A 27,711-nucleotide genomic window follows, 5' to 3' on the forward strand; every position below is an offset into this window, starting at 1 on the left:
CAACAAACAGTTGCAAGCACTCATCTTTAAAGAACATGAGGGAGATTTAAAATGAAAGTGGACCATGTGATAGCATGTCATGGAACTAACACCACCATATCAGTGATTCTGAATGCCACAATCTCACTTTTGTGTTTCTTCTGAAGACAAAGGCATGGACCAGCAGAAGCACAAGAATGTTAAAGGTAAGGTGAGGGCTAGAGAGGAGAGATGACTGCTATGGCACACTTGGGTTTGGGGGTGTAATTTTAAGTCATTAAGCTTGGCACCCCAGGGAAGACCTGACCAACCCCACAAGTTTAAGAATTCTTATTAAATATGAGCTCACTTCCACACATGCTAACGATAATGGGGTAAGCGCTTCATGCCCTGAATAGCTCTTCATACATAAGGGTTTATTTCATCCTAAATGACACTTCATTTTGAAACAGTGGGCTTTTTTTTTTTTTTTTTAAATGCAATCTTACTTAGGGGATTTTCAGGTCTATTGCTCTTGAACATACTTATCTTACTTTAAATACTGTGAATTTTACTATAAATTATACTGTACATAAAATGGTTTTATAAATGGCAATGTTTAATGTCAATTCTTTGCCAGAGATGACAAGTTACTTTAGCAACTATAAGTCTTCCAATCATTTCAAGCATTCCATCTTATTCTTGGCTTTGTGCTTACATTAATTGTCTTCTGGTTTTCCTTGACATAAAAATGTAAGAAAGAAGAAAAATCATGTCAGCAAGCAAAGGGCGTGATTGTTTATTTTTAACTCAGCTGTCCTTGTGTAACTGGCCATCAATAGGACCGGGGAGATGAAAGTGCAGTTATCCAAATGCAGGAAAGCATGAAAGGGAATCTAAGATCAGGATTTGGAACGCCACCCAGAGATCTGAACTGAGAACTGCTCATCATTCATTCAGTAAGTATTTATTGGGGCTTGGTATTGTTGGGGCACTACGATGCAGCTATGAACCAGATAGGGAATGCCTCTGCCTTTCCAATGAGCTTTCTTTCTGAACAGGAGCCATTCCATTTCTCCACTCTGCGTGTACATCTGCCACGTATGCTGCCGAACACATTAGTGCCAGGAAGTATTCGAGGAGCCCAAGTTACTGCAATGCACTTGTAACAATAAATAAATTAAAATGTGGGAGAATACCAGTACTTGGTCAGGACACAACTTTCTACTGGAGAGACCGCCGAGTGATGGAGTGGGGCAGAAAGACAGTAGAGGATAAGAGGGAGCAGAGCTCAGAAAAGACAGTCAGAGGACATCTCTGAATAAGTGAACCTTAGCAGAGATGTAACTGACATGTGTGGGAGGGTCCTTCTAACCTGTGACAGGAGAGAGCAGGGGGGTGGGGCAACATAGACTGAGCAGAGCTTAGTGATCTAAAACAATACTTAGGATAGTCTGGCTAAAGACACACACTGACAGGATATGAAGCCAGAGAGAAGCCTGTGATCTAGAAAAACAGGCAAAGACTTTCTAACTTAGTGCCCCATGATTAAAGCAACTGGAGGGACAATATTGACAGAAGAACATTCTGACTTATGTCTCAAGAATGACAACTATAATACAGCAGAAAGGCTACAGAGAAGAAACAGTCATGAGCTATTTAACTGTTGAGCCCAAACTAAAGACGACAGTAGCCATGAATCTGGTAAAGTGTTTTCAGACTTTAGGTTTGTTCCTAAGGTGAGGCCAACAGAATTCAATGATAGTCTAGACATGGCAGTTGAAAGAACCCAATCAGCTGTAACAATCCAATCCAAAAGTTGTTTTTCCAGAGGAAAAGTCACTCTGGTACTTAGAAGAGTCACTCATTTACAATACAGATGTTACATAATAACTCATATGCTCTGAGAAGACATAATTTGTCATTCCTTAACGCATAATGTGCATGGCCACTGCTTTTTCAGTAAGTCATTAAAACTAGTATGCTTTAATCCCAACACTCCAGGAATGGTCATGCATGGCCACTGCCAGAAAGCTCCAGTACTGCAAGAAGCTGAGCAGTGGCTGGAGCTAGGGAGTTAGAGTGTGGTGGCATTACACTTTCTGCCTGGAGCTCTGTGTGTACTGCCCATTTCTTTTGCTGCTTCTCGCTCTGAAGGTGAATAGAGGGGAAATGAATCCCACCTGAGTGGAAACCCTGATGCTGATACTCCTAGTGGGCAGCAGGGCATCCGCTCGGGTATGCACAGGGAAGATCAGGTCACATGCCAAGCCTCCAGGAAGGAGGGATGACTTAGCCCTGGCTCTGCAGCCTGGGCATCACAGCAGAGGAATGCTGGCCCTGATGATACTGTGGCTGCTGATACTTCTCCCAGAGGAGTTGGAGTGAGATTTACTGGACCTATGCTCCTGATCCTTCAATATTACATCCTGCAGTCTTGGAAAGGAAGGAGATTATGATGATGGTTAATGATTCCTGGCTTCTTGATAGACCTGCTGCACAAATTTTCCAGACCTCTGTGAGTTCTAATTATTCTGGATCCGGCCAAGGAACGCCTGTTTTTCCAAAAATGAATCTGTGACTGGGTGTTCAGCCATTTATCCACATTACATCTTAGGACACAGAGGTCTCTTCTGCCAGTATAGTGTTCATCTGCTGTTGAAATAGAAGGCCTAGAGAACAGGTGCCTCAGAGATCTCCCTCCTGTAGGAAAGTGACTCATGGGAGCAATCGAACACTATTATGGAGGTGATGTGTGGCTAAAGCCTCTCTTCAGTATAATATCACTGGAATTCAGAGATATGTGCTAGACTGGTCAGGAAACCAAATTGAAGGTACTGAAGAGGCCCCCCAAACTGATGAGGAGGAGTGGGATAAAGGTTTTGCTGCTGGTTTTTGATACTTGGGAACTGGAGCAGCTCAGATGTAGCTTTGGAAGTTGGTGGCAGAAATGCATTGGATTATAGGAGAGAGAAAAGAAAGGTTTAGAATTATGGAGTTATTCCTACCACACCTACCATAAAAACATTTTGCCCCTTCAATGGATCAGTGTTATCTTGTGTTAATGTACCTTGTTTTTAATGTAAGTTATGAGAATTGTAATTTAACCAATTGTGTGTCCATTGTTAACAATCATACTAGAATTATGGTGTTAATCTGCTAATGTTAGTGAACCATGGTATGATGAAGTAGTACAGTTAATAGGAGATGAGATTCAAGGGTTAAAGATAAGAGCTCATTTAAGTGTCATGTTAAATACAACTGGGTGTGTGTAAACTCTTCTGTTTACCATGAAAGTGTTACTAGATGGGAAAAGGTTAGAGCTCCTCTGAGAGAAATTTGGTATAATACTAATGAATCCTTAGATTTGATGCAGTTGCATCAGGAAATTACTGCTTTAAAAAGGGCAAAGTTAGATTTTGATATGGCTAAAACTGAAGACATCCTGGACCAATTTTAAAGGCCATTCCATCTTGGTCATCCTTTATTCCCTTATTAGGAGGTATTGCAACCATAGGAGCTTGTGTATTGTTAGGCATTATTTGCTTGCCTATGATTATCAAATTACTTGTGAACTCTCAGTGTGGAAAGTTGGTTCAGAGCTGCATGGAGTTAAGCTCCACACTCTCCCTTGAGATTTTCCAGAGGCTGGTAGTCAAAGATGGATAAGTGCTTTTTACCACCTTTTAACCTAAGACAGTCATCTGTGGTGTCTGGGGAGACATTTAAGAAATTTAAAAAGGGGTGGAATTGTGGGAGCCCACAGTGACTCCATCTTGTGGTTTGATTCCATCTTAACTTAAGGTCAGAACGTTCAAGTTTGTTTTGCTCCTCAAGGCTGAATAACAGGAGGTGTTAACATTTGTCTGTTCTTGGAACCATGGTAAGGAAGTCTTTATGCCCTTTTGCTTTGAGAAATAAATTTGGAGATGCTGCAGAGCCCTCCTGATTCTATCTTCTGTCTCTGTCTTTTTTTAATCCTCACTCACCTATTCAGGTGTTGTTTGACAGGTCAGCTGGTCCTGACAATAAAACAAGGACACCATTACTGGTAATGGTCACTCTAGATCACTATGGGTTTCAGAACACAGTTAATATTTAGTTATAAACAGCAACATCACAATTTCAAATCAAAACCATGATATTTGAAACCGTTGATGCTAAGTTTAAGAATCAATGTATGTTTTAGTTAGGGATTCTATTGTTGCAAAGAGACACCATGATCATGGCAAGTCTTACAAAGCAAATCATTTAACTGGGTTGCTTATAGTTCAGAAATTAACACCTATTATTATTATGGTGGGACACGGGGGCATGTAGGCAGATATGATGCTGGAGAAGCAGATGAGAATTCTACATCTTTGATCCACAGGCAACAGGAAGTGGTCTGAGATACTAGGCATGGCTTGAGCATATATGAGACCTCAAATATGCCTCCACAGTGATACATTTCTTCCAACAAAACCACACCTACTCCAACAAAGACATATCTATCAATAGTGCCATTCCCTATGAGGTTATGGGGGTCAATTACATTCGAACTACCACAAGGCATAATTATATGGACAGAATTTAGTAGTTAGTTGCTAATGTATTTATTATGATTAAGTTTCATATGTCAACAAACTATGCTTGCAATTTTAATTTATGTTAACCTTCATATAAATGAAAACATATGGGAAAATTTTAATAGTTTCCCACAAATATTGAAATGCTTTAGATGACCTACAGGAAAGGTAAAACACTTGAAGTACTAGTTATAAAATTACAACATTTGAATGCTTAAAAAGAACCAAGCATATTAAATTTACCAAAGTATTTGAAGTGTTTATAGAGATTTGGAGAGAACTCAGTGGTGAAGAATGCTTGTCAGTCTTCAAGAAGACCCTATTTAGGTTCCCTGAATCTATGCCAGGTGGTTCATAACCTCCGACACAATCCTCCAGAAATGTATAAGGATCTGACTCTCTTCTGACCTCTGTGGTCACCTGTACACACTTGGCACACGCACACGCACACGCGCACGCGCGCACACACACACACACACACACACACACAGAGAGAGAGAGAGAGAGAGAGAGAGAGAGAGAGAGAGAGAGAGAGAGAGAGAGAGAAGTACACAAATCATGTAACTAAAAAAATCATTTTTTACAAAGTTTTTAGCTATTGAATTAAGGAAGCTTAAAATAGGACTTAAATATTAGTTAGTACCTCTCTAGGCTACTCTGTTAATGTTAATCAAATGTTTGTCCAGGGCTGGTGAGCTGGCTCAGCATATAGGGTCAAGCCTGACAACCTAAGCTCAAGTCTTCAGGATCCACATGGTGGAAGGAGTTAACCAACTTCTACAAGCTGTCCTCTGCCCTCCACACAAGTGATATTGCACATGTTCACACACAAACATACACATACATAAAAATAAACAAACAAATATAGTTATTTTTTAATGTTCTTCCAGGTTATTCCTATGCTCTATTAACGCATCTTTATACATTCAATAGGTACTAATCTGCTCATGGGAGGGTGTTGCTTGGGTTTTGACCCTAACATACACACTCAATGTCTACCTCATTTCAGTGACAGTTAAAAGAAAGTAGGTACCTGTTATGGTTTGAATCAGAAAATACACCCTAGAGATTCCTATGGTGAAGGCTTATTTTCAGTGGGTGACACTATTGGGACACTGGGAAGTATAGGAGACTTTAGGAGGTGAAGACTTGCTGAAAGAAAAAGGTCACTGGGCTGTACCTTTAAAGAGTCTATCTGTCCCTCTACCCTTCCTGTCTGTCCTGTCTGCTTCTAGGTTGCCACAAGGCAAGTAGCTTTCACTCATCATGTCTTTCTACTATTACAGACCAAAGCAATTAAACCATGAGCTAAAATACAAGTTTTCTCCTTGATATTCTTTCCATTAAATTAGTGTGACAGCAACAAAGTTTAATACAGTACCAAATGAACTGAAACCTTATGTTCCTCTAAAAAACTTGTGTAAGAATGCATATAGCTGGAGATTTGACTCAGGGGTTAACAGTGCTTACTGCTCTTGCAGAGGACCTGGGTTTGGCTTCCAGCACCCACGTAGTGGCTCCTAATTGTCTGTAACTATAGTTATGACCGCCACAGAAACCAAGTATGCATGTGGCATATTTACACATGTGCAGGCAAAACATCCATACATCTAAAACAAATATAAATGTATCTTTAAAAAAATAAGAATATCCATATCCACTTTGTTCACACCTGCCTAAATTTAAATCAACAAAGAGAGTAGACAAGTAGATAATTTATGACACACTCATACAATGCGATACTATTCCATCTTAAATGAGCTTCCTATCCACAAAACAACATGCATAGCCTTTAACTGCATATTGCTGAGAGGAGAAGCAGTGACAAAAAGGCTCAATTCTCTGGTTCTAACTATACCATATTTGGAAAAGGAAAACTACAGCAATAGCAAATAAGATCAATAGTTGACGAAGGTTGAATGAATGTGAGAGGTTGAATAAATAGGGCAGAGGAAAATTTAAAGCTGTGAAAGTATTCTGTGTGATACAGTAATGATGGATATAGGACATCACTTCTACAAACAGCAGAATATAGACTATGGTTTCAATTAATAATGACATGCCAGTATTTCTTCATCACTTCTAACAAGAGTATCATGGCAAAGGAGAGAGGTTTGTGGGAACTGTGGGCTTTGAACACATTTTTCTATAATCTTTAAATCAGTCAAAAATAGTTTTAATTTTTAAAACACATGTAAACTGTAAAGTTTAAAAATAATGAGAAATTCAAAATTTAAAAGTAACCCTTAAAGTAACCCTTTAAAAAAAAAATCTCCCTTTGGTCTTGCTTTCCTACCACCACTATTTCTACAGAGACAGCCAAGAGGCCAGAACACTGTGTTCTTAAAGAGTAACACAAAACAGTCTAGTTTCATTGAAGAATTCAAAGTGAATAGATTAATAGCCTACAAGACTTTTTTTGTCATTGCTAATTATAGCACTTAAGAGCTTTCCCCTAAGTTTTTGGAAGCTGAACTCAGACTCTCACATGTAATTCACTCCAACAGCTGGAATTAATTAGCATTCTTACTAAATTTCTCTGGGAGGAATTCTTGATAGATAATTGTAATTGCAAAAGCAGTTTCTGAAATTTCTATCCAGATGACTAATCAAGTCTTTAATTTAAAAAATAAAACTGCTAGGACTTTTAACTGGGAGAGGGATAAACACTCTATGTGGTCATTTTTACATGCATATGTCATTGAAAAGTCCTTCCCAAAGCGTGAGTAATAGCATCTGTAAACAATGACAGACTCATGGTACAGGAATCATGTCAATCCTAGTTAGTCATCTTAGCAAAAGAGCCTATTAAAGTAACTGCCAAGTTCCTGATATTCAGGCTCCTTCTACCAGAAAAAAAAAAAAAAAAGAGAGAGAAACTGAACCTGTTACACCATGCATACAAGACTATCTTTTTCTAAAATAGCATTATCCCAAAAAGAGTTTATGTAAAAACAATCACTTCTGCTGGGTCAGACAGTCTTGAAAGTAACCCCAGTATTCAGAAGGGTGAAGCACATGGGCTCATGAATCTGAGGCCAGTCTAAATTGTGCAGCAAAATCTTGTTTCAAAATTTTTTTAAGTAAAGGATAAAAACAATCACTTCCGGGGTAGCGATTTATATGTACACATCTCCATTTCATGACTACAGCAAGTCAGGCAGGAGCAATGACTACAGTGTCTCCTGACTCTGAAGCTAGATCCCAAAGAAGAGCGTTTGAATTTAGATTTTAGAAAGAGTCATTCTGTGTTGTTAGTTATACTCAGGGGCATTTTTCTTAAATAGAAGAATTACAAATGACTAATATGAGGCTATTGTCTCTGTCACTTACAGAAGATTTTTTTCCTGGGAGGCTCTCTGAGGCCCTTAAAAGTCCCAGGTGCAAATAGATGTACTGCATTAAATTAGCCAGATAGACACTCAGGTATGAACACTACCACAGACACAGACAGAGCAGGTCAGAGTGAACAGGAGAACAGATGACGTCTCTTGTCCCTGCTATATTGTTAAATTCAAGCTCCCATCAGCTGTGTGGGTAAGTTTTGGTTGTGGGCATAACCCCATTGTTCATGAAGATTCATGTTAATTTCATGAGTTAAGTTCATGTTAATTTGTTCATGAATCTGAAGCTGAAACCAGAACTTTGGCAGCATGGGCTGAACACCCAAAGGTAACCTTCCACAATTTCCTGAAGATAACGTAATTGCTTCTTTGAGCCAAAAAGAACATGAACTGTAAAATCTAACAAAACAACTTAATCAGCAATTATCTGAAATATTTCCAGTAAAGGACAATTTAATCCTTGTGTGGTCATGCCATTTTAATGTATCATAGTCTATTTTCATTACATTTAAACAACAAGATTATTATTGGGATTACATCACAATCATAATGGATATTAATAGACAATTAACAAAAAGAATTTGCTTTTTACGACTCAGAGACTTTCCCAAAGCCAACCTGTCAGTGTAACAGGTCAACAGCACAAAGAGAAAACAGCAGTTTCCTCAACTCCCTTCTGTGAAGCAGACAGGAGCCCAACTGCGTTGAGTAACTCCTCCACAGCACATCATTTGAAGGCAGTTCTCAGTGCACATCCCCATCCCTTACACTATACAGTGGGATCTTTTAGTAAAGTATACTGTGGTGGTACTGTGCGCCCCAAAATACTGTGCACCTTAATAAACTTATCTGGGGTCAGAGAACAGAGCAGCCACTAGATATAGAAGCCAGAAAATGGTGGCACACACGCCTTTAATCCTAGCATTCCAGAGGCAGAGATCCCTCTGGATCTCTGTGAGTTCAAAGCCACACTGGAAACAGCCAGGCATGATGACACACGCCTTTAATCTCAGGAAGTAATGGCAGGAGGCAGAAAGGTATATAAGGCGTGAAGACCAGGAACTAGCCTGGTTAAGCTTTTAGTTTTTTGAGCAGCACAGTTCAGCTGAGAGACATCCAGTCTGAGGAAACAGGAATTGGCAAGGTGAGGTGGCTGTGGCTTGTTCTGCTTCTCTGATCATTCAGCATTCACTCCAATACCTGGCCCTGGGTTTGTTTTTATTAATAAGAACTTTTAAGATTCCTGCCACAGTATACCATTCCCTTGTGCACTGGAACAGAGTCATTGACTCACATCTCCCCTAAGAGCAGTTGTTTTCAAAACTATTTTGGCACCATCCGCTACCAACACCATTCCAACTCAGGATGATGAAGTTGGCCACAAGAGCTTTGGACAGAAACACCTACCCACTCTTTCAGGAATTATGTCGCTAAGTTACGTTCTTTCCCTAAAAGCTTTGTCCTCCTCATATATACTGGGGATAATGCCAATAGATACACTTCACAGGGCAGCTATGTAGATCTGCTGAGATAATGAATCTAAAGTAGGAAATCAAACACCTGGCTTATCAGCTTTGCAAAGGCAATCTTGTGTATTACCTTTATGCTTAATTTCCCAAAACTCAGCTAGAGGCATGCCTCTATTTGCCAGTATATATCCCTTCCAGACACAGTTCACAAGAATCTTTGCTCGCTATAGAGTCCCTTTGTATTTATGAAATGTCTTGGACTGGCTAACACATAGCATAACATTTTTAGTTATTTCACAAAATGTTGCTTTCCATGAGCAAGAAATGTATCCTATTTTCACTCCCCCAAAAAACAAAAGGCACTTGCTAACTGGCATCTATATCATGGCACAGTATGTTTGAAATGACAATATGGAAGAATGTGACCTCTCAGTCCCAAGCTCACATTACCATGGTAGTGACTATCATGGGACATGGAACTTCTCCAATCTTCACAAGAACCTCACACAGGAAGAACACACTATTCCTGTCTACTAGAGGACAGATAAATACTCTGCCCAACATCACAGTCCCACTAAGTGCTGGGACCCAGACTAGAAACAAGGCCAGTTTAACACAGACTGCATAGGTGTGATCAAATGAATGCCCACACAAGCTGGATTAAAAGGCAGAGTAGGGCCTACTGTTATTAGAAGCAATGTCATCATAAAAATGCACATCTGAACTGAACGTAGTAGGGAAAAACAGAGTAAGAACTGCTCTTCTGCCTCAATGTAAAATCTGCATGCCCCATCTGCTAGATATTCTGGAGGAGCTAAGGAGGATTTTTTTTTTTTAACTTAACATTCAAGTCTGTGAGGCTATGGGCTCAAACTACCACATTCAGCAGAAAAGAAAAAAAAAGGACTCCATATTCTCCAACTTCTCCCTGAGACTCACCATGAAGAAGGTGAAAAAAGGTGCCCAAGCTTATGATCATCATTCCATCTTTAAAGCAATGCTTTGGAGAGAAGCAGTACACTAACTTCTGTTCACAGAAGCCCATACAGCAGAGTAATCATTTTAATTACTTTTATCAGCGTATATCTCACACACACACACACACACACACACACACACACACACACACACACACACACGTGGGTATAAATCACAAGCTTACATTCATGTAAATTCTACCTGATAACATCAAAAAATGAAAGATTCCTAGCATTCTACAAGTCCTTACAAATAACTCCTTCTAAATATTATTGCTGAGTTACCAATACATTGATTTAAACATTATACATAAGTTTCTCCTCATATTTTATAGAAATCATGTGTTCTTATGTGGTCTTCTTTCTTTCAACCAACATTATCTTTTTATATTTGTGAATGGAGTTCCCTCACATAGGGGTGTGTGTGTGTGTGTGTGTGTGTGTGTGTGTGTGTGTGTGTGTATGTGTTGAAAGGAAAAGCAGGAAGGAGGGCTCAGCAGTCAAGACACAAAGGGTTACTGAAACTAGGGTGGAATCGCAGAGAAGCAAGCCCAAGTGTACACGCGGCCCAGTTCCATGTACAAGAGTGAACTGGGAAATGAAGAAAAGAAAACAGCAGCTACTTTCAGATCAGATCCTACATTAGGCCCACACAGGAGCCATTGAAACACAGAAACCCATAAGTTTGAAACTCAAGAAATTTTGCTCCTTTACTCAAACACAATCTAGAAAAGTCCCTCCATCTTATTTCATCATTGTCAACACTGAAAAAAGAGGGACAGCCTAGAAAGAAGACATCTGAAGCAAAGGCCTGAAGTGAACATAGAGGTGAGTGGCTCAAAGGCAACAGAAGAGGACCACTGGGGAAGCATAGTTCTTCCTTGACAGTAAGGCAGACTATGGTGGTATTCTATTTGTACTGAAATGTGATTTTAATTGTATGTTAATAAATAAAGTTGCCTGGGGGTCAGAGCTATTAGAGCCATAGCAAGAGCATGGCGGTGGTGGTGCACGCCTTTAATCCCATAGATCTCTGTGTGTTCAGGGAAACAGCCAGCATTGGAGACATAAGCCTTTAAGACCTGGAGGGCTGTACATACAGTCAGTGACGAGGCAGTCATGTGTTTGGGTTTACAACCAATGAGAAGGCAGAACTGAAAGACTATTTAAAGACAGACACACAGGAAGTAGCTCTCTTTTGGGGAGCTAGGAGCACCACAGGAGGAAGGGTGAGATTTTTAGCTCTGAGCTCTGACCTCTTGGCTTTCTCTTTTACATTGGTTCTGTGTTTCTTATATAATAAGACAGTTGGTTACATCTACAGCAGACACTATAGGAAAAGTTTCCACAGTGACAAATAAGAGTGAGACAACAGAAGAACCCTTGAAGTCTGAGTGTAACGTTTACCTTGATAACGTGGCTGATGGGGAACTACCTTTGATTCCAACAGGAAAGTAACATGATGATGTTGTTGGGAGTGGATGGGATGGGGGCAGTAGAAGCAGCAACATCTCCATCCCTCAGCTGCCCCCCAGCCATTTGATAGGAACAGCTTCTGACTGTACACATAGCCTACTCCCATTCTATGTTTTCTCTGACTGGATGACTTTCTCAGATTCAGGCACTTGAGGTGGAAAAAAGTAGGAATTAATATACAAGTTACAGAGCAAAAACAACCATGAAGGAGGTTAATTAGAGGGCCTTTGAGGTATCAGCTCAAAGCCACTCAGGAGAACAAGGGTTGGTATCATCACCTGGCCATTTGTCTACTTGGAAGGTCTACGCTAATTTCAGAATATCCAGGTTCAGCTGAGACATCAGGTACAACTCAGTTGTGTGTCAGCATCTCTCCTTGCCTATCCCTTCCCACCTGACCTCCTTCCAACTGTCATTTACCACCCCCTCCCCAAAAATCTTGCATGTGATTCTGTCTTGAGTGTTACAGGGTTGATCTAAGACTATATTTTAAGAATTTGACCCTTGAGGACAAATGTAGGAGAAACAGAAAGAAGAAACATACAAACAAAGGGGCCCCAGAAAGGATAGATAGCATTTCAACACTCATCACCACTTTCTATCTGGGATCATTGCCGTGAAGCTGAAAAAGACATAGAGAAGTAGCTATATTGGTGATCATTCTACAAACAAGTTGAGAGATTACTTAAGTGGAGGAAGAGAAATCTAATGAGACCCTGGCCCTGACAACACATTAGACAGTGAAAATACTAACCCTAAAAGCAATGTGGAGAACATGGTCTGAGGCACCTGGAATAGAGTTGGCATAGTGTCAAGATGAAGAAAACAGTACATTCAACTAGAGTTACACTTCACTATCTGTAATTCAAAGGTAGAGATGTGGATTGGGAAGTTATCACCAAGAAGATTGGGAATCATCACAGAGAGGTAATGTATGGTTCCATGAAGCTAATTTACTTGCATAAGAAAGTGAGGCTCGTCAAGGCAACAGATTTCTTGATGGCCAAAGATGATCACCACAGAGAGGAAGGCAGAATTAAGATGGCCAACTGGCAAATATGAATATAGGACACCTGGGTATCCTTTAAAGGTTATCCTTATGCTCAAAAGGGTTCACTGTTCATCTGAACTGGCCCTCATATTTTATCTGGTGCCTGGGGTTGTGGGGAGGGATGTCTTCAGGAATACTTGGCATTGACATGAATGGCATCCCAGGGGGAAAACAACTGTAAGAGACAGTGGAAAACAGTGTCGAATTCAATGAAGTTAGAAAGAATAAAAAAAAATTGAGGTCATGGATTCTTATAACCTTTAGGGAAACACACTGATTTTTATGTATAAAATCCCACAAAAGATTAGTTTTCATGCATGAATTGTTGTGTTTGTCTTAATGTAGTGACTTCTTGTTGTTCTTTTATGAAAATCATCTCAAAGAAAATTCTGTTGCCCACCCATAAAAGGACAAATGTCAGGCATTGCAAATGTTCCTCTTTCTATGGGTGAAGTCAATGGACTGCCTCACAAAACTGGGAGCCCTCAAAATGTTGGATTTCTAAATTAATATATGCATTTTAGGTAATCATCCAAAAATTGCTAAAGTGTGTACTCCCTCTTCTCTAATGACTAGGTTTCGATTTAATGGTCCCACAGCAACTAAAAGGTTTCCCTCATGTTTAGTACTGTGAAATTTGTAAAGGACATCTTTTTCAGCAGGAAAATGTAAAACACAGAATGCAGTTACAGAATGAGTTGTCTAAAATAAGCATTACACTTTCAGGGATGTATTGACTGTATTAATGTGCACATATGTGCACAGTACCATCTATTGGAAATATAAGCCTTAAGGAAAGTTTCCTGGCCTCCCTGTGAGCCACATCCACAAAACAAATCACTTCAAATACATCCTTGTAATGGAAACAGTAAATATTCTCTGTATGAAAAATCCAAAGGTTTGAACGGTCTCCACTGTGACTGTCGTCTTAAGTTAGCTTTTGCACTATATTTCATCTCTGAAGTATGAAAAGCCACAAACTGCCCTCCAGTGACACATAAAGCTTATACCAACAACTCTACACATAACCTACACAATATGACCCCGAACTTGTAGATTTGCCTATGTGTTTCACAAAGTCCCCAAACAGTATACAGGTTTATCGAGTCATTAAAATAGCATGCCCATGATCTCCTGATCATATCCTGCTCTAAGTACAGAAACATACACACAGCATTGTAGCAGCAAATAAAAGTTGGGATGAAAATTGTGCATGTTTATGTATATAAAAAAAAATCGCCATTTGCTCTTTGTAGGTTTCAATTATTTCCTGCTCAAAACATGTTTAGATTAATATTTTACTTAACAAAAGCAGGATATCTGATAAGTACTACAAATTCAATGATGATAATTTTCCAACATTCTTCTAAATTTTCACATCAAAGGAACAAACCAAGTTTATTATTAATTTCTTAATCAGAATGTTTTTGTGACTTTAACAGTTTAGGTAAATATGAAAATTAAAATTATGCATGGACTTATTTCCCAATTGTATTCAATAAGTTACCACTGAAGCAGAAATCTTCAGGAAATATAAGAACCATCTAGACATAAGATGTTCAAATTGTAGATAAACTGCCAGATCTTCAATTTTGAAAACACTGAATGAATCATGCCTTTGAAAACGAAGCTGTAATATAGCAGCTGTACTGTCTTGTCTTCTTCCCATGTTCAATGAAGTTTAGTTCTCAAATTTCTTTTGCACAAATTGTTCCACCATGAACACAGTAAGTATGTTCTGCCATATTAATTGACTCATAAAATAACAAGAGTCTTAACATTGGCTAATCCATTATGCCAATATTTAATTGGTGATGAGTGAACTCCTGCCAGGCAAGCCTTGGTTGCTTCCTAACACTCCTGATGCTATAGTGGGGACTATGCATATCAGACTGGGGCCAGATGCTGGTCTGCAGCTCCTGGCTGAGAGAGAGCAACAAACCATGGTATGGATCAATTTCACCTGTGCCTGGGACTTCACTTTCGTGAAACCACATATCCCGCTGTTCAGTGTGGTGGACCTTGAAGTGAGTCCACTGGTCATCAGTTCTACAGATTTACAAATCATTTGCCATCAACACTATCAAACCATCTGCAGTATTCAAAACGTATTAACACGAGGGGAGCAGAAGGAAAGACAAACTCCAGATCCTGGAAGGCCACACAACCATGGAAATGCTGACTGCTCCTCACTGGCTTGCCCTCTTCACAGTTATCAAAGGCATTTAGACAACAGGGTGCGAGCAAGGTATGGTGGTGCGTACCTGTAACCCCCCAACCCCGGGCCTGAGACAAAAGAAATGAGAGATTGAAGACAGTCTGAGCTACATAGGAAACCCTTGCAAAACAGACAGAAAGGGAAGGGGACAGAAAAGAGGCCTGGTTTCCGGGCCATGCTGGTATCTCAGTTTAAGAGGGCAAGGTAGGAGGACTGCTGTGAGTTCAAGACCAACCTGGACTAGATAATAAGAACCTGTGAGGGAGGGAAGAGCAAAGGAAAACAGGAGGGAGGTCACAGACAACCACTTATTGACTAGATTTAGCTTTTTCAAAGATTTACACAGTCAGCTTAAACAAACAAAAGTCACTATTTTTCTACTTATCGTGGAAATTCTCTGGTGACAAAAAAAAAAAAAAAAAAGCCCCAGTACACTGAAAAATCAGTCTCTGTCTCCATCAAGAAAAGTTTATAACCATAAATCATAAATACTTCTATAAAACAAATTCACCAAATTCACCATCAGTAAGTGACCCTTGCTGCTGCTGGATCCTGCTCACACTAGTCCTAAGCTAAAGGATAGACACACACACACACACAGGCTCACAGATAACAGGACAACTGCCAAGTTTTTGCTGAGTATTTCCTTTAATTCTTTTTGTTGGGTCCTGTTCAAAATGTTAGGGCTTCTTAAAAAGAACTACTATCAACTAAATGCTCTTGGGTACTCTCAGAGAACTGACTGAGATGGCATGTATCCAAAAAATATAAATATCCCACACTAGATCCTTTAACTTTGCACTTCTGAACTTCCCACGATGTTCTATATGGTACTTTTCTCCCACATATGCTATTAATTAAGATTTTTTTATTAATTAAGATAGGAATTATTATTTGATGGTTTTATGAAGAGTTCCATTGCATTCTAAAATGTCACAAGAAAATGAGAAATGCAGAGAAATCTGAATGGCCTATTTTTTTGGCACTTCACACAAAGATGGGATCCAATGTGAGGCTAGAGCAGAATTCTAGAGAGCTGAGTCACTGCCAGGTCTGTCTTCTCTGCAGGGATGACTCATAGGACTTTCACTCCAGGTCTGAATGCACTTATCTGATCTTGATCATTTTAACATTTCTCCCCAGGACTCTGTTGATCTTTTGTAAATGACAGGAGTAGATTATATAATCTCTAGTGCTCTTCACAACCTTCACAACCCAGGATTAAATCCCTTCAGGGGATAAATGTCTTGAGCTCTCAGGTTTAATAAAGTATAGCATGAATTCAGTAACTTTGACCATACAACTTAGAGTGATTCTATCTATCAATGTCAAGCTCTCCTTATTCATTAATGCCCTTGAAATGGATGCATTCAACACCCAGTTCTACCTCTTTTTTTCTGGAATTTTAGTTTTTTCATGTAGATCCCAAACATAATGGTGATATAAAAACTAAGATGTTGATGAGAACAATACACAGGTTCACATTTTGAAAGAATTACAGTGGACACAAGAATAGGCAGAGTTGCATTAGAAAAGTTCTGAACAACCTACATCCCACTGTCATGAGGTAGAATTCCCTCTAGGCAGGCAAAGTGGTGGTTAGGTGGCAGGGGGAATATTTCTACTTCAGCTACTTAGTAACAAGTCCCCTCTGCCCACTTCTCAGACCAAATCCTGTGTATCCTATGACTATGCCAGTGATTCCTGCCACTCTTAAATCTGAAACAATCATGGCCCAATTAACTGTTGCCTAACTCTTATTAAATCACTAGGTGCACTCTGGATTAGCTCCATTTTGATAGCAGGAAGGGAAGTATGGGCATCTGAGGAGTCCTTGTTCCATTACCACAAGCTCTAAAGCACCAGGAGGTTACGAACAGGTCACAATTGAGCACAGCTGACCAGAGAGCTTAATGTAGTCAAGCACTGAACTATACGTATACAAGCAAACAATACCAACTGCAAAGAATGAAAAAGGAGGAAAGGGAAAGGGACTATCACTATGAAAGGCAGGAGAATGTCAGGACAGGGGCAGTATTTAAGGAGGTCTTAAGATGCTTCAGTTAGAGTTGGGGGCTGGGTGGGCACAGGCTGGGAAGGCACCTGCATTCCTCCCCCCCCCACATGCTTCCTCTGGCTGCTTTTCCCCAGCAAGCCATAAAATTGCAACCTGTCAGTTGCCCCAAACAATAAGCTTCTTGGTTATACAAGTTAAATATAATGATTTTTTTTTTTTTGCTCATATTGAGCTACTTTCTTGCAATGAACAAATAGTATGTTGTGATTATATCTGCTTGTCAAAAACTGACAGCATCTGGGCCTGAAGGTGCAGACTTGTAATCACCGCTTCTAGAGATGCTGCTCACCCCAAAGACCCTGACGTGCTGCCAATGGTTTCCACCTCACTCTTCACCAAGCTTTGAACATGTAACCTTGTAATACAATCTACAACATACGAGTTTTCTCATTATTTAATTAGGGCCTCTTTTATAAGTTTTAGATATCAATCCTTTATCAAATATATTATTTGGCAATACTTTCTTCTTATTTAACTTGTCTCTTTGTTTTTCTAGGCCTGTGTTCAAAGACCGTAACTTTAATTTATGAGCTATCTTGTTCCACAAATTCTGCTAATCTCTAGTCCAAAAATCATGAAAGCATTCCTGCAGGTTTATGCCCAGAAATCCTATAGTTTTTATATTGAATACATAAAGTTTGATTTGAAATTTGTATTTGTTGTAAGTTAAGTATTAATCTGTTTTGCACTCATACATCTAATTGTCAGAGCAACAATTTTTGTAAAAATTATCATTTGTCCACTTGAGATCAACTGTCTTCATTTGTTGGCATTAAGTGGCTCATCATATTTCTTTGACGTCCTGTAATTTCTCTAAGGTCAACAGTGATGTTCTTTCACAGGTGTTGTTGTGGTAACTTGTGCCCTTTTCATCCTGGTCAGTCGGCTGAATGTTAATTAATATACTTCTCGCAGCTTTCTCTTTCACTGGCTTCTCTATTGCTTTTCTGTTTTCTAGTCCACTGATCTCCACTGTGATCTTTAGTCTCCCTCTGTTTTCTGGAAGATAAAGTTGTTGCTCTTTCTCAGTAGGCTTAAGGTAAAAGATTAGATTTTTATAAATTGAGATCACATTTTTATTTTCCAAAATGCATGTTTCCAGTTCAGCATTTCTTTTAAACACTCGCTTATCTGCATCCCACAAATTCTCAACATTTTTATATTCACTGAGATCAAAATATCAAATTTCATTTTCTCTGATCTATAGATTACCCAGAAATGTATTGTTAAATTCTCAATTTCTCCAATTTTAGCTTTGCACTTTGTTTTCAGCGGAATAGCTCAGCAAACAGAAACACACCTGGAAATACGTCATTCCTTTTATGCATAACCAGGCATGGGTTGAGGTTGCACCTGAGATGTACCTTCAAGAGTATTCAGTTTGCTTTTAGACTGAACGCGCACTCTACAGAAGCTGGGTGAACTGCAGTCTATGTGCCGAGGTGGTTACCAGAGCACTCCTGTCTTCCATATCTGAGTTGGCTGTTTCCAAATGATCCACCAATAGTTGTAGATTAACATTAATTGATGAAATGTCTATTTTTCTATTAATTCCACAAGTTCATATTTCCTATATATTTGAACTCTAATGTTAGGTTTATGTATTTCTAACTGTGAAATCATCTGCATGTGCTTATTCATCATCATAAAATGTCTCTCTTTGTCTGTAGGAAAAATACAAAGGTGTCTGCTAGCTAGTGTTCACTATAGTTTTATCTTGCCAGGTTTCTTAGGGTTCCTGTTTACATACCCTTGAGTCACTAGAACTATAGCTTGTCTCTTATAGGAAGTAGAGTGTTGCCTCTTCTTTTTCTACCAAGCCTGAAAAACTTTGTCTCTGGAGTCCAAAGTTCAGGTATGGTAGAATTTAACTTTGTCCATTGCATTTTTCAGGGTTGCTTCACATGTTTTCCTGGGTTCCCCCTTACTGCCCTCTTGCATTAGTCTTTTTTAATGTACTTGGAAATATAAATCATATTTTGTTGACTTTTAATCATATTACTTTCTTAGTGATTATAACTTACAGCTTGATTTACTCCAAGCTAATACTGGCTTAATATTTATAAAATTAATATTTATAAAATGTATCTTTTTCTCTCCTACACAGACATTACATCGACATCTAATAATGTAATCTATATCTAGTAATGCCATATATCTAATAATGTTATAGTCATTATACTAAACAGTCTAATGTTTTATAGATTAAGAGATTAGAAAGAATAATATCGTTATAAAATTGCTTATACCTACTCACATATTACCATTTTCAACATTCTATTATTTTTTCCACTAAAATGTGGTTTTGATGCCACTGGCATCCAGCCTGACATGTTTCCATTAGTATCTCACTCAATTTACTGATTTCAACATGGCTCTGGCCTTCTTTTCTAAAGGATAGTTTTGTTGGAAGTGGAATTTTAATTGACAGGTTTTCATTTTCTTTTCTTTTGTTTTTTGGAGTATGTCAGTACCTTGCCTTCCTACATCTGGCAGTTAGATGAAAGGTCATCTTTTTAGTACAGTTTTCTCTGCTATAATGAGTTGCTTGCCTCTTCCTAGCCTTGGAGATTTCCATTTGCCTTTTTTTATGCAATTTTACTTTCATAAATCTACCAGTGGGTCTTTTTGTGCTTCTTTTAATTGTAGTCTGCTGACATGTTTGCAGTCATGGACTCTTATGGGGATTTTATAATCATGCTTTGCCCAGTGTTTTCTCCTCTTTCCAGTATACATGATGCACCTGTTTTTTTTCCAAAAGGACCACTAAAAAAGTCACATTATTTGGTATCTTCTTTGAGTACACATTGAACATATAAGAAAATATAACTTAATATAGAGCCCGAAGATGCATAAAACACCAAATTCTGCCAGTAAGCATGACACTGGCCATGAATTTCTGTTCACAGTTCATCTATCTTTTGAGTATTTCTATTACTAGGCAGTATACATGGTATATAGCACAATGTAATGGCTTCTCAAATTTTAAGGAGTAATAAATATACGGCAATAATTTTAAAGCAATCTATAGCTTTGCTAACAACTATCATATAATCAATAAATATAAGTTTCTATGTATAAAAATTTATTAATGTAAGTTTATGTAATATTTTTTAAATTAGGCAAGAAACTTTTAAGTGAAGAATGCATTATCTATGAATAAACACTTCAGTTAAAACCTTTGTTTCCTGGCAAAACGAGTGACAAAGGCAATTTATTTATCTCTAGGCCTCATCTTCCTCTCTGTAGCTTAGAGACATTTGTACTGACATATTAACTTGGAATTGTTGAGGGAAATATACGAGGTAGCATGTTTAACAGCATGGCCAGGTAAGAACTGAAGATGTACAGAGGAGTTGTTAGTCAATTTTAAGTATTCAGAGACTTTCATTTGCAATAATAGTACTAGCCTCAATCTTTTACCAGCTGGAAAAAACCATAATTGCATCATCAGTGTTCTTTACACACACACATGCTGTAATGAGACATGAGTTTATTGTGTTAAAATAGTTCTTTTAAACCATTAATAATATTCATTTATGTCTGTCACTGTAAAAATTAACATGAATTGCTATAGAGCCTTTTACAATTGACAGGCAAAATTTTGTAATGGAAGGAAAAAAAATCCATGAGTCTAGACTGTGATTCTAAGTAAGTTTATGTAAATTGACCCAATTGTAATTCTTTGTGAGTCTGAGGAATGCAATGGGTGTCTGCCAGCTAATATCAACAAAAAATTGAAAGCTGTTGGATCACATGGCTTTAAAACCTATGAAAATAGTGGGTTTCTTTTATTTTGTTAATTTTGAAGATTAAAGTTTGTCTTTTAATCAAGCAGCTGCTTTCTTGGCTGGTTAAATTTGAAAAAGTATTATATTTCATCTTGTTTTGTCAACCAGTAATATAAGTTAAGATATGATGTATTTGTGTTTAAGACAATTTAAGAAGGATTATATATCAATCCCCACCTGCATGCATTTCTAATTGCTGAAAATTCCCTGAAGACGTCTTCGGTTTTACCTTGCTAAGCTATTAAAGATTCTAACCTCGTGTACTTCTCACAACAATCCCATGTTAATAAACAGATAAGAATTATCTCTAAGGTGCAGATAAGGAAGTTGAGGCTTAGGATAAATAAACAGTCCTTTAAGACATTTTCCTAGTAAACAGACTTTTAACTGGAGGCTGTTACAGAAGGGTTTATTCAAAGACAATACACTTTAGAAGAAAATTCGTTTCAGAAATGAAGAAACTGAAGGTGCAGTGGGCCAAGTGTCTGCGCATGACCACAGGGCTGGTGGCACCACCTCCAACAGGACCAACATTTACTGACTGGTGCACTGTTGTTTCAAGTCTCATTTCATCTTTCTCTTAGCTGACTTACAACACTCTGTACAGTTTTGATCATATGGATTTCTGCCTCAACAGCAATGCAGACAGGATCCAGAATGTATTCATGCTTGGTGATTGTATTCAGGGTCTACTATGCAACAGACAGTTCACTAGACTTGTTCAACTATTTAATTGTTGGTGTCTTTTGACAAAAGCATCTGGAGATTCCAGCTTCTTAATTGATAAAAATGAAGATGATGAAGTCAACCTTCCTCAGAACAGTGAAATAGACGGTGTATCTGAATACTACTAGTAAGGTCTTCAATTAGGGTGAAATTGATCTGCAGTCTCAACAGTGCCGTTATGTAAACATGAATGTCAGGTTTCAAATCTGACACTCGAGAGACTGAACTCCCTAAATTTTTCTTATTCTCCATCCTTATTCACAGGCTCTTTCTTAGCATAGGCTCTATAATCCAGCCCATGTCCCAAGAAAAACCTTGCATGTCATCCTGAAGATCTCCATGCCCATGGGGCTCCATGTCTAAACACACACTTCACTCTACGTGCTATTCCTCTTCAGAACCACACATCCATCTCCTAAAATCAGCACTTCTCATTTTTTCCCTAAGTATTTCATTACCTTCTAGTCTCTCTTATACCAGCAACATGATATGAACCAAAAATTGAGAGAGAGTAACTCTGCTTGTTAAAGGAGAGGAAATCTGTGATACCTGTCTCTTAGTTAACCTCATACTGAGCAAACTTAAATCCTCTAGGCCAGAGAGTCAATAGCCTTCATGTGGAAACCAAAGCCTCTTTCAGAAGGACTGTCCTACATTGGAATCTAATGAGAAGCAAGGAAAAAGGCGGTGTGTGTGTGTGTGTGTGTGTGTGTGTGTGTGTGTGTACTTTATTCCCATCATAAGTCAGCACACAACCAGTGCCAATCAAGACATCTGATTCTGAAATATAAGTCGATAGTGAAGATCTCAGGGCAGCTGAGAGATGTTTCCAGTCAGAAAGACACAAAAACAGCTAATACAGAAGAAAACAGATACTTCTATCATTTACCCTCAGAGATATCAGAGAAAGTAACTCTTCTTGGTCCTTTGCTGTGGGATGTTCTGTATGGCAAATGTGATGCTCTGATTGGTCAATAAGTAAAACACTGATTGGCCAGTGGCTAGGCAGGAAGTATAGGCGGGACTAACAGAGAGGAGAAAAGAAAGAACAGGAAGGCAGAAGGAGTCACTGCCAGCCGCTGCAGGACAAGCTGTATGTAAAGATGCCGGTAAGCCACGAGCCGCATGGCAAGGTATAGATTTATGGGAATGGATTAATTTAAGATATAAGAACAGTTAGCAAGAAGCCTGCCATGGCCATACAGTTTGTAAGCAATATAAGTCTCTGTGTTTGCTTGGTTGGGTCTGAGCGGCTGTGGGACTGGCGGGTGACAAAGATTTGTCCTGACTGTGGGCAAGGCAGGAAAACTCTAGCTACAGTTCTTCTCTTGGAAATTTCCTTAAATTCACCATGCAAATCTTCTCTTGAATTTTTATTTCCTAGTAATGCATTTTTCCAAGAAATTTTCATTCTATGATTTTTTTATTTGATAGCATTATGAATTTAATGGATACATATTCCAAGATCATTAAAATTAGTACTATTTTCATCCTCTTTTATAGAAGGGGAAACTGAGGCATGCAAAATTTAAGGCTTGTTCAAAATCATACACTCAGGCAGGAATCCAAGCTAATAGGAATATATACAGTTAGGTTTGAGAATTCATACTAAAATACTAGATGAATCTGCCTCTTGCTGGTCACTAGGCCCATTGACTAAAATCAATCCTAAGAGGCAAGCTGGAGCCCAACCAAACTACAATTGAGAAACATCTGAACAGGTAATCTCTATGGTGTGGCTTAGCTTCCTAATTAGTTCTCGTATGGTTATTGAACTTCAAACAATCATGGCACAAATTATGGCTTAAAAAAATCTGTTGATACAACAGCTAATTGTAGCCTAAGCTCAACTCAGACACAGTAAATACTAAACTTAAGAGAGGAGAGAGACAATTTATTTTATTACCTACTGCATATGATTAAATGCTATACTAATATGGAGTAAAACAGCTAAAACTTCACTTTATGATCTCCTTATTAATTGTAAAACCAGTACAAGATGGTGAGCAATTCAAAACACCAAGGGTGACAAAAACGCAAATATGGAGCCACAGTAGTCATCTCTGGCCTCTCCAGCACTGCCCTCCAGTTCTGTTACAGAAGGAGACGGTCCCAGGAGTCCCTTTCCCGCTCTGTGCACACTCTCTCATGGAGTTCTAGAAACCCAAGCACAAGAGCATTTGTGTCAGAGAAGAGAGATTGAGTGGAAAGCTTTCTCTCCACTGGTGGAATGGTGGGAGAAGGTGTGCCCCAGCATCCAGCCACTTGACAAAATGATGTAGGTTATAACCAAGGATAATTAAATACATATCAGTCCAGTTCTGCAAAAACAGAGAGAGTGTATATTCCTTAGCCTTTCTACCTGGATAAAACAGGTTCTTGTGGAATGAACTGGGAAGCTAAGATTTAAAATATTTTATCTTTTGAATTAATATGTCTGAAATCACAACTATCAATTTGAGGAACTTCCAAATAGACCTTTATCATTTTACATATATATTGTAGTATTTTGATCAGTTCTCCCTGCTTCCAACTTCAAACTACCTACCAATGTCTTAATCATGCTCACTGACATGACACAATTTATCTCCTTACAAGCCACAGACCTCAGGTCATTTAGTCACAGAGGAAAATCATATTTTTCTTTAAAAAAATGAAAAATAACAAATAGCCAAATCACCTTGGAGAATGTTAATGAATTCATTCATCTAGTACACACACACACACACACACACACACACACACACACACACAACCACACATTTTATTAAGAGAGAAGTAACAGCAAATATTATCACCATTACATAGCAGATCTCTCTGCTAAGCTTTTTAAGGAAAAATGCAGCCCTTTCAAATGTCTCTGTTAAAATGACAAGAATATAAGTCTGGAGTGTGTTTCCCCAAACTGTCTATCTGGAAATTCGGAGTTTGGCTTTACTTGCAAATAACCCACATAAATGTAATTAAATAAAATAAACCCACACTGGACTAAGGGAGGCCAGAAGTGCAATGACTGGCATCTTTCTAAGAAGAGGGTGAGGTGCAGAGGAGGAGGCTATGTAAACACAAAGGCAGAGGGCTGAGAACCACACATACACATCAAAGGACCCCTGGGAATGCCAAGAGCCAGCCAAAGCAAGCAAACAGCAAGTGTTTCTTGCCTGTAGCTTTCACAAGGAGCCTGGTTTGTGGATGCTTTGATTTTTAGATTCCTAGTTTAAACTCCTAGTTATATATATATATATATATATATATATATATATATATATATATATATTACTATTAGGTTTGTGGTACTCTATAACTGAAGCTATACAAAAGTAATGCAACAGCACAAATACTAAATTTAGCTTTGTTAATTTTTAATTTAATTTTATCTCAATGAAATATCAAAACTAACATTCATTATTCACAAGCAAATTATATCAGGTATCTGTAGGTGAAAGAATGATACAAATAATAAAAACATAACAAATACTTTTTTAAATGTTCTAAAGCAAAGATGTGAAGAAAACCAAATGTGACTACACCACAGTTGTTAATAGCTTGGTTAATTTTCTGTTTCATAATGTTATCAAGCTTCATTTTCTGTTTCATAATGTTATCAAGTTTATAAAATAACAACTCTTATCAGATGTACTAAACTTGCTGCAGTATTGGGAATTTAATTAGAGGACTGAGGGTTAACTACAAAAGTTAGCTACTAACTTTATAAGCAGGCTAACAATTTCCAAATATCTAACATGAAATGTGCTCACATTTTCCCCTAATTTGTTTCTCAACTTCTACCCACCTTCTCCTTACTAGTATCATAACTATATATTAAAAATATAAAAGATTTTCATAGAATAATTAAAAAATATATATGGAGAGAGAGAGAGAAAGAGAGAGAAAGAGAGAGAGAGAGAGAGAGAGAGAGAGAGAGTGTGTGTGTGTGTGTGTGTGTGTGTGTGTGTGTGTGTGTGTGTGTAAAGAGTAGCCCAGCCTGCTCTTCAACGCACTAGCAACAGCTTTGAACTCCTGATTTACCAATCTCCCCTCCCAAGTGCTAGGATTACAGACAAGAGCCACCATACTTGCCAAACATTGTTACTATTTTAACTTATGCTTGTCTTGTATATAGAATATTTAGATTTCTGTTTATGCTTACCTTTGAGAACTATATTCAATAATCCATAGAAATGAGAGCTGTTTCCCTTGCCATAATGGATAGAAACCTCAGAGAAAAAAATTATGATATTAGATATACAAAGTGATAGCAGAGAATAAGAACTTCTGTGTGCTAAAGGTATTGAAAGGTAGGCTATCCTAAGACATTTTATGCACTCCCTTCCAAACCTTTCCTTGTGCTCATGACCCTCTATCTGAGGTACCACAAGCTGTGAAGACACCACACAAGGATTATAAATTAAAACAGGAAAGCCGACCTTTGCCACAGTTATTTTAGGCTGCCATCAAAGACACTGTAAGTTTCAAAGTACTTGAACCTACGAGAAGCCACTGTATGTACTTGATTTCAACAAGAGAAAATTCAGTCTATCTGGAGACACAAATCTAAGCAAGATTAGAGCTGCTAAACAATTCCACTTTGGTGAAATGGTATTAATGCCCAAGTTCCAAGGTAATCCGACAAGTGGAAAGCAGGTGCTTGAAATCACTTCCCGAAGCATAGTGCTCTCCCAACTCAATCTTCATGCTGCTGACATTTTGTGAATGAAGAATTGGCCAGAGTAGCAGAATAGAGGTAAATTCAAATTCCAGCTTTCCCTCTCATTAACCCAGCCATAATGTTCCCTCCACAATGGAAAATTAACCTTTCCCAAGTGTCATACCCTCTACCACTTGATACACATACAACTTGTACTTCTAAAGCTGTGATTGACAAGCCCAGCAATAATAACAGCTGTTGTTCCTATACATAAAGGGGAAAAAAAAAACCAGACCGTGAAAGACAGGAAGAGAAGTCAAGAGAGGAACATCCATATAAAACTGACCCATTGTTTCATTCTTATTATCATCATGATGTCATTTTACTTCTACTAACAACAGAGGGAATAAAGAGACAGCTCAGAGGTTTGGAACGCTTTGTTGCTCTTACAGAGGACCCAAGTTCAGTTCCAAGCACTCACATTGTGACCCACAATCAGGAACTCACACTCCCTTGGGGACTCTATAGTCACTAATCACTCACATGATACATACACCTATATGTAAGCAAAGAATCATACGTATAAAATATAAATAATACTTTAAAAACATCACTTAGAAATCAGACTGTATTAGAAAGACTTCAAAATACTGTATTTAAAGAAAACACAATGTCATTTTGTGATGGGTCATCCCAGGCATCAACAATTCTTCCACCACTTTCCATCACAGGAATATTCAAAAACATTGAATTTCAAGAATCCTCAGGAAATCAGAAGAATCATGTCAATATAGAAAATCCATAATCAATTACACGAGTCAACACCTCCCTTCTGCAAATAAGGTTTCTTGGGCCCAAAACTATTAAGTGGTATAGGCTGAAATGTACCCTTCTCTAAAACAACGAAAAAACTGTATGCTGAAGTCTTAACCTCAGTACTTTAGTATATGTCTGGCTGTGAGTCTGCATAGACATAACTAAGTCAAAATGAGGTCTCTAAGGTAGGCTGTAATTCAGTATGACCAGTGTCCTTAGAGAAAGAAGATATTTGTATATGGACAGGCACAGAATAAAAACCCAGAGACACAGGGACATGACACCTGTCTATGATCCAAGGAGGAATCTTAGGACAGATCATCTCTCTCAGCTGTAAGAAAAGCTGTCATGGTATCTTGGCTTTGGCCTTCCAGTCTCCAAAACTATGAGGCGGTAACTACTGTGTAATACGCTGTCATAGAAGCCCGGTAGCCTTCTGAGGTGGTTGGTCTTATATTGTACAGTGATGAAAGACAAAGTCTCAGTCAAAACCCAGAATGCTAGACTCCAAAGCCTACTCTCTATAGATTACCTTGACTGGCAGTCAACCTCTCATTGGCACGGGAAGTTCTGGGCCTCAAAAACACTAAAC

At 38.4% G+C, this 27,711-nt stretch overlaps 1 protein-coding gene and 1 long non-coding RNA gene across 7 annotated transcripts in view; one reads left to right on the forward strand and one right to left on the reverse strand.

Moving 5' to 3' along the window:
• The window catches only part of Cdk14 (cyclin dependent kinase 14), a 484,970-nt gene that overhangs the window by 253,412 nt on the left and 203,847 nt on the right, over positions 1-27,711 (reverse strand). The window lies entirely within an intron of this gene.
• LOC114687955 lies at positions 10,441-15,827 on the forward strand. The gene is made up of 2 exons (XR_003733738.1): positions 10,441-10,478; positions 15,645-15,827. It is a non-coding gene; the product is annotated as an uncharacterized LOC114687955 (long non-coding RNA).

This window comes from Peromyscus leucopus, chromosome 3, assembly GCF_004664715.2.
Source record: "Peromyscus leucopus breed LL Stock chromosome 3, UCI_PerLeu_2.1, whole genome shotgun sequence".
NCBI classification, from domain to species: Eukaryota; Metazoa; Chordata; class Mammalia; order Rodentia; family Cricetidae; genus Peromyscus; species Peromyscus leucopus.